The sequence below is a fragment of the Papaver somniferum genome, chromosome 4 (genome assembly GCF_003573695.1).
Source record: "Papaver somniferum cultivar HN1 chromosome 4, ASM357369v1, whole genome shotgun sequence".
NCBI lineage: Eukaryota > Viridiplantae > Streptophyta > Magnoliopsida > Ranunculales > Papaveraceae > Papaver > Papaver somniferum.
In genome coordinates this window covers 115,266,717-115,274,885 of record NC_039361.1, presented here as the reverse complement: position 1 = coordinate 115,274,885, position 8,169 = coordinate 115,266,717, and positions in this window count along the sequence as shown.

Genomic DNA, 8,169 nt, shown 5'->3' with positions numbered 1-8,169 from the left:
GCACCACCTTGTTGGACAACAGGTAATGTCTGAACTTCTGAATGGAATGAATCAGGGCTAGGCATGCTTTTTCCGCTTTGGGATATCTGAGTTCAGCATCTCTTAATATTCGACTGAAATAATATATGGGATGTTCGACTCCCTCATCATCCTCCTGAGCGAGCAAAGCCCCGACGACGGTATCACTGAAGGCGCTGTAGAGGCACATCGGTCTTTCTTGGACAGGGGACTTCATGACCGCTGGAGACGACAATATCCGTTGAATCTTCTGAAACCCTTCCTGTTGTAGTGCGACCCAGATAAAACTCGCTCTTTTCTTCAGCAAGGGGGTGAATGAAGCAACGAGCTGGGCAAACCAGGTATAAAACGTCGAATGTAGTTCACCTTGCCCATGAAGCTTTGGAGATCCTTCACAGTTCGCGGCGGCGGCATTGTGAGGATAGCTTAGGTCTTGTATGGGTCCACCTTGATCCCCTCAGTAGTTACCTGGAATCCCAGGAACTTGCCTGAAGAAACTCCGAAAGCACATTTCAAATGAATCATCTTTAATTTATATTCACGGCACCTTTTGAACACTAGCCGTACGACTCCTGTGTGATCCACCCGAGCTTTGGATTTGACTATTATATCGTCCATGTAGTCTTCAACTTGCTTATGCATCATGTCGTGGAAGATTGCCGTCATAGCGCGTTGGTACGTTGCATCGGTATTCTTCAAACCAAATGGCATTACAGTATAATAAAAATTTTCGAGAGGAGTTCGAAAAGCTGTCTTACTTGCATCATGCTCGTACATCCTTATCTGATTGTACACGCTATATCCTTCCATGAAGGAGAGCATGTCGTGTCCGCTGGTGGCATCTACCAACATTCCAATATTAGGTAGGGGAAAATTATCTTTAGGGCAGCATCTGTTCAAGTCTCTGAAATCCACGCAGCACCTGATTTGTCCGTTCTTCTTTTTTATCGGAACCACATTATCCAACCAGGTCGGATGATGGATGAGTTTAATGAAGCCAGCAGCTAGCAACTTTTGTATCTCAGTCTTGATTTGCTCTTCCACCTCGTGCCTGAACTTCCTCGGGGACTGTTTGACCGGCTTGAATCCACGTATGACATGTAGATGATGGGTGACCAAGCGAATATGTCCTGGTATTCTTTGAGAAGTTGCACGAGCTTCGTGCGTTCATCCGTGGACACAGTTGAGCTGATGGAGATAGGCCTGAGAGATTCTTCATTCCCGATATTAACGATTTCGAGTTCATCAGTCGTGGAGTTTGTGCCGTCTTGCAACTGTCATGGAGCATCTAGCACCTCTTCCTGTGGCTCGTCGTTGTTGCAGCATTCCACTGAGCGGAGAGGCTGGGCAACAGTCTCCCCTGATAATTGCTAACAACGGCGTCAATACACAGTTTTCCCTTTCAGATCACGGCTTGCCATAAAATTTCGCTCCCTCTTAGTGTGAACGTGGGTCGTGGCTTCACCAGATGAAGAAGAACGCCTTGTCAGGAAAGATGCATCGTGGGGCTTAGCTCTCAATAATGCAAGTCGGTCCTCCTCTTGGATTGACGCCCACGTGGGGAGTCGGATGCAATGAACTTTGTCTGCTTCTTCCCGCGGAGCTTCTCTTGGTTCAAACAATTCCACTCCACATATCGGTGCGTAAGGAGACAACGATGCAGGAATACGAACGACTTATTTATTCAGCATAGTCTTCAGGCATTGGTGATACGTCGAAGGTAAAATCCTATTGTCATGAAGCCACAGTCTCCCAAGTATCATATGGTAGTTCTGCTCCTTTTCTATGACTTCGAATTTCACCTTTGATTGAACGGGCCCTACAGATAAATTCAGATTGACATACCCGTACGTGTTGGTTTGGTTTCCTTCGAAGTCTGTCATCGTTGTAGGATGTCGTACAATCTTGTGTAGGCGAACCTTAGCCGTCCTGAGAGTCTTGAGAGTAATCACATCCGAAGACGCTCCCGTGTCGATGAGATCCCTCTTGAACTCCGAGTCCTTGATGCGTGCAGTAACATGTAGGGCCCGGTTGTGACCTTCCTCCGCCATCACGCCTTCTTCTGTAAATGTAACATTATTCACAGAAATGTCTGATGTTTTTGAGGCTTCTGGGCGCAAAGGAGTTAAATGCACGTTCAAGGCTATCTGGTTGATTGCAGCAAACGTCTACGCCCGCTGGTTATTCGAAAGATGTAAAAGTTCGCATAAACTTTCCACTAGAGAAGTCGCTTCCTGATCCACCGGTCTCTGGTTCATAATGAAACTATTGACTTGAGGAGGATCATTGCTAGGATCAGTCCCTAGTGTAGAAATCTCTGTGATAGGAGAACCGCTCATATTTGATGTCATCTTGATGAGGAGATCGAGTATGTCGTTTGTCGCTTCTTTGATCAGGTCCATGTTCTTCGTGTGAACCTCCTGCATCCGTGCTAATTCGATCAATGTTGGGATTCTTCCGGTTACACCATCAGATATACCGTCGGAAAGAGGGGTATCTCCATTGGAGGACCTTCGACCAAGATTTGAAGTTGTTGGGGGAGTCCTAATACCAACCATTTTGAAATCAACCAAACGGAATTGGGTATTAAAGAAATTGACTTCACAACCGAGAGATTAATCTCCCACTGTGGTCTCCAATTGTTTATGGGTGAAAACTGTTTCTGCTGGTTTTGATAAATTTGGGTGTGTGCAGATGAGAAATGAATCTAAACCCTAAACAAATGCACTACACGGGAGTGATTTTGATTCGAGATATCAATCTATACAATTATAGCCTAAAACAGGAAATGGTCGTTCCAGACTTGCTTCGGTCACAAAGTGAAGGAGACGGGGTTGATCTTAGGGAGGGAAGCGAAGAAGGTGTTGAGATTATGAAGGTGTTGGTTGTTTATGACTTGTATCAGAATGATGAACTGGCTTGCACAATGAAAGCTATCTGTTCTGGTGTTTTCTGGATACTGATGACAACACTTGGTTTTTCTGTGTTTGTTCGTGTTGTTTGGAAATAGGAGAAGGACCTATTTATACAAGTCATTGAGTGCAAACCCTCATTTCGTAGGAAGTGGAGGAAGTTGAGTGATGGAGTAGTGGGGTCGTGTAGGTGATTGCACGATCACGTCTTAGCCCACTTCCCTCATCATCTTAACCGTCCATGCCTCCTGACACGTTCTTATATATGGGAGCGTTGCACGCCGCACACTGTAAACCGCCAGACCAATACCCCAGTAAGTATCCCCCAGTTTGTGACATGTTTGATGTCTCGAGTGAGTGGGTCGAGTCGTGGGACCCGCCGCAAGAAATAACACGTGATGCTATTAGGTTAAATAACTAAGTTATTTAAGAAATTTATATTCATGAAATATCGTGTATGCTCGATGCATGTAATGCATTAAAAATAATCAATATGTATGAAGCATCGCTGTTTTAAACCTTAACCGAATAAGTCGCGGATTGTCTTAAAATATCATCACGCCCAACCATCTTCGAGTAATCGTTTGGAGACCGCATGTGCGAGCTATCTCCTGGTCGATCACTCCCTGTGGAAGAGTGGCCGACGGTGATCATCGAGGTGTTTCATTGGCCGCCTAGTTCTTAACCTAAGCTGTCCGACCAAGCTAGCAAAGTTGGACGTACGAGATGGTTTGCGGCACTTATTTGCGACCGTTGATGGAATCCTAGGTTTCCTAAGAGGTACGAAAGCATCCCTCTTTGACTTGACTGAAACTACTCATGGGCGCCAATTTTGGTGGGACCGATTGGTCGTGCATGGAGATGGTCCTTTATTGTGCACGTCTGTACCTCTCTGTCCCATGAAGGCTTGATCTAGGCCACTCAAGTTGACTGGAGAAGATGAGTGGTCGTGATCGATTTGCGATAGAAATCAATTACCGCAAAGGATTTGGAAGTCGCGTGACATACCACATTTAGGAGTGCGTTTCGAGGCGCTCGGCCATGGTTGTCCCAGGCCGGTCGGTCACACACATAGGTGGGCCCACGGTGATCACGTCAACATCCTTGGGACCTCTTGAGTCTATATCTACACCCTCTGTTTAAGCTGGCGAAGATGGATGGACGTGATCGAACTACGACAGTTATGTAGCGCCGCAAACCCTAATTAGGGTTTTAAAACGGTCACGCACGCGTGACTTTGGACAATCGGTTTGGAAAGCTATGCTTCTCCTTTGGAGAGGTTGATCGTGTGGGGCCCACGTTGGGCTGACGGTGAATATATTTGCACCTCCCTGATGGTCCTAGGCGCGATCTAAGCCATCCAAATATGCTGGCTAAGTTGGATGGTTGAGATCAATTTAAGATGCTAGTGGAATTTTCGTGACCCTTGAAAAGCCTCACGCCCATCATGTTTTGGGCAAACGTTCATGGTGTTATGACCATGCCGTAAGCAAGTCGATCAGGTAGGGACAGAGTGGGCCCGCCAATGTGTGCATTAGCGCTTCATTGATCATTCGCGGGATGATCTAAGCCGTCCAACCAGGCTGGTGAAGTTGGACGGTCGTGATGATTTTAAGATTGCCTTGAACAGTCTAGGCTCGTCGAGCTTCTTCCAAAGCAGCGCAACCACCCTTTTTTAAGGCTGGCGTTTGACGTGTTGGGAGGAGTTCGTGTGATGTTCGACCGGTTAGGGCATAAGCGGGCCCGCCGGTGGTCATCACGTCAATCGCCTACTCTTGTCAGGGTTTGACTAGGCTTGTTAAATTGCGCGGCCAACTTGTGTGGTCGCGATCGTTTCTGAGACTGATATGGACAGTCCAGATTTTCCTTAAGGAAATTAAATGCGTTCGGTCGAGCTGAAAGTGCATCGATTCCAAATTATCTTTGTCAGAGAGTAGCATGTACTGTTATTTCGTGCATGTCTCAAAATTGGCACTTGGAGATTCATGTTACTCTGCTGAGAGTGAACACTCAGTCGTCATGTCATGCTAATAATGAGAGCTCGGCTAGGAACAACATAGGAAACACTAGGCTAGTCGTGCATTAATTAAGAATGCTAAAACTCACAGAATATTTGGGATTGTTGCTACATGCACCATTCTGGGTGAATTTTGTGTATTTATTGAATTGCTACGAATAAAATAAAGAGAAGAAGTATTCATCACTCATCAAACGGCTTTACCCTTTGCAGGATGTCAACACATTAAAGATTGGTTTTACAATTTTAGCCCTGAACTAAAATCCACCATCAACAACTGTTAAAGTAGAAGCTCTTTGTAAATCTCTTGCTCAGGAACAAGAGGTTCATCTTATGACTCTGACTAATGGTTCTGTTATAATTTCTTCTAATGAGGAAACCAAAAGTACTTGCTCGACTTTTACAAATTGTGATAACAAAACCTATTTGATCACGTCTGAAACATATCATGATGGTAGTCTGTCTAACTACATCAAGTTAGAAGAGAATGAAGAACCATCTTCTACAACTACTGATGATCAAACGAAATCTTGAAGATCTTAAGGAATACAACTTTCAGTCACTTGACTGGAAACTTATACTTCTACAAAATACTGTTATAAAGTTGTTAAAATAAGTTTCTTGTCTTAAAAAAACTGAAAGATCATTCCTCAGTAGAAAGACAAAATATACCCCATCTCGATAAAATCAACTCAAAAGAATCAGATGAAAGAGTTGATAATCACTTCTGTAAAAAGGTTCCACCTCACTCATGTCGAAACAATCTTTCTTTACATGAAGGTAGTTCTCCAATCAAATGCTTCCAGAAGAAAGGGAAGGAAATAATTTTTGCCGAAAGAAACAATCAGGGAAGATTTCCAATAATTGTTTCAGATAATCAAGCTGATGTGCATAATAAGGAAATCCCTAGAATGAGAAAATCATATGAAAATCTCATTGATAGAATTAATAGAGATTTATATATCTCTGGAAATTCTCACATCAGTACACATGGTCATATCTTTAGATTAAGGAAGGATCATCTTCTTGGGAGAAAATATTTTGGGCATAAACTACCAAAGAGAAACATGAACTATGTTTCTGATACTCGTGTAAGCATGATAAGGCTTATTCCGATACAACCTAAATGTATGGAGTATGTGCACTCTCATCCATGTTCGTGCTCATAACTTTTAGGATGAGGAAGCACATAAAACGAGAGCACATGTTTTTGTGTTTATATCAGAAAATCTGTGACAATTTTTGGATAAACTACGAATCCATTTTGTCTAAAATAATGTTCATGTTTATCATGATCTTCCATATTAGGATTTATTTAAAAATTTCGAACTTTAATAAATCTTCCAACATGAGAATATCAGACACAGGAAACAAAATTTATTCTCTATATATTTTCAGAAATTTCTTTGTATTTTCGGTCCGAAAGTTGTCTCTTCTAAAGAGAAACTTTTCTTCCTTTTATTGAGAAATCCTGATTAATTCTTATTTAAATCCTTGAGCATACCTCAAATAACTCGCAGTATTACAAAGGTAAATAAGGAGGAAACTCGAAGAGTTAATAATTGTCAAGGAATCAATACAGAAAGGAAGAAGAAGATCATATCAAAAATCATGTCTGATCATGAATCTGATAGTTCTACTAGATCCCAAGATGAGTCATGTCTGTTGATAAGCACGAAAGTGCAGACTCATTATTTCTCTAATAAACTTGTTTTAGATGTTTTTGGAAGAATAACCTCTTATGGAGAATTGGCTCGAAAAAATGTTATTTGCACCCGGAGGACACGTGTTATTCAGACTCTCATTATTGGTTAAGAGGAACCTGAATTGATGAGGGGTACCCACCTGATTTTCGCACCCAAGCAGCTGGTTAAGGGGCACCTTCATCTTCTTTGTTTGAATTTCCAGTTTTGGCGGGAAAAATGGCAGCAGAATTTGGGTTTCGATTTTGGAGGTGTTTGAGTGAGACTAAATGGATGAAATCAAATGGGTTTGTGCCTAGAACCTAAATAAAGACGGTAATGTTCTCTGATTCAGTTAAAATTGGGAAGGATAATCACCGATTAATGAAAATAGAAAGAACAGAAATTGGCGGGAAAATCTTATTCAAAATTTCAGCATCGTATGTTTCTGGGTAACTTTTTCACGAGATTCAGGTAGAGATTTTCATGGGATTTTGGAGCATAATTAATTGGGAATATCCTGTGTCATCACAACAAGGTTGGTAAGAATTTTATTTTCGAAAGAAAAGGGAAGATTTCGTCGGTTAAAGAAAACAGAGTTTGAAGATATACGGAGACTATGTTGGTGTTAATCTCGGAAGATACGAAGAAGATATTACCCTCATACTGTATTCTACATTGATTGGGGGAGATTTGAAGATTCAGAACACGTAATAAGATAAAAAAAAAAAAAAGAATGTCACGTGAGACAGGAAAAAAAAGATACTCACGGCTCTTCTCTGTGATATTTCTGGTAGATGGCGTGTGTCTGCTGCACGTTTGACTTCTTCGGGGACTAAACTAAAAAATGTTGGATTATTCTAATTAAGAGAATAATCCTTGATGGATATAAACAAGGAGACTTAATAGCTGTAAATACGTATATGAGATAAATAAATAGAACTATTTCCGAGAGTTAATGAGAAGATTTGGGGATTGATTGCTGCGAGATTTGGATCCCTGTTGAGTATATAAAGTCTGGTGGGATATCAAAGAGGGGGCATGGAGATTTTGGGGGATCGAACAGAGTGTTCAGAATCTAGTTTTAGAGAATCACCATTGCTGCAGAGAGGAGGAAGAAGAAGAACACAGAACAACAGTTAAAAATAGTCGCAGAAACTGTTACCTGTACTTTCAAATTCATTATCTTTGTAACAATTCCTGTAACAATTATCTCGAATTCGCAACAGTCTATTAGTGTTTCTGTGTAACAGTGGTTTCCGTAACAATTATCTACCCTCTATTTTTGGAAAAGAGATACTTTCACTTTTTCATTTTAGCCTAAAAATAGGCCAAAGTGAAAGTATCTCTTTTTCGGAAACGGAGGGAGTATTTGTTACAAACACACTGCTTTATACCTTTTTTTCTTGCAAACACCATTTTGAGCGATGAAATCAACTTTTAAGCCTATTTTCAACATGAAAAGCTAGACCCCTACAATGGGTCGGCGGAGGAATCCGAATTTCATACATGGGTAAATTTATTTTATTCTTTTTATGAC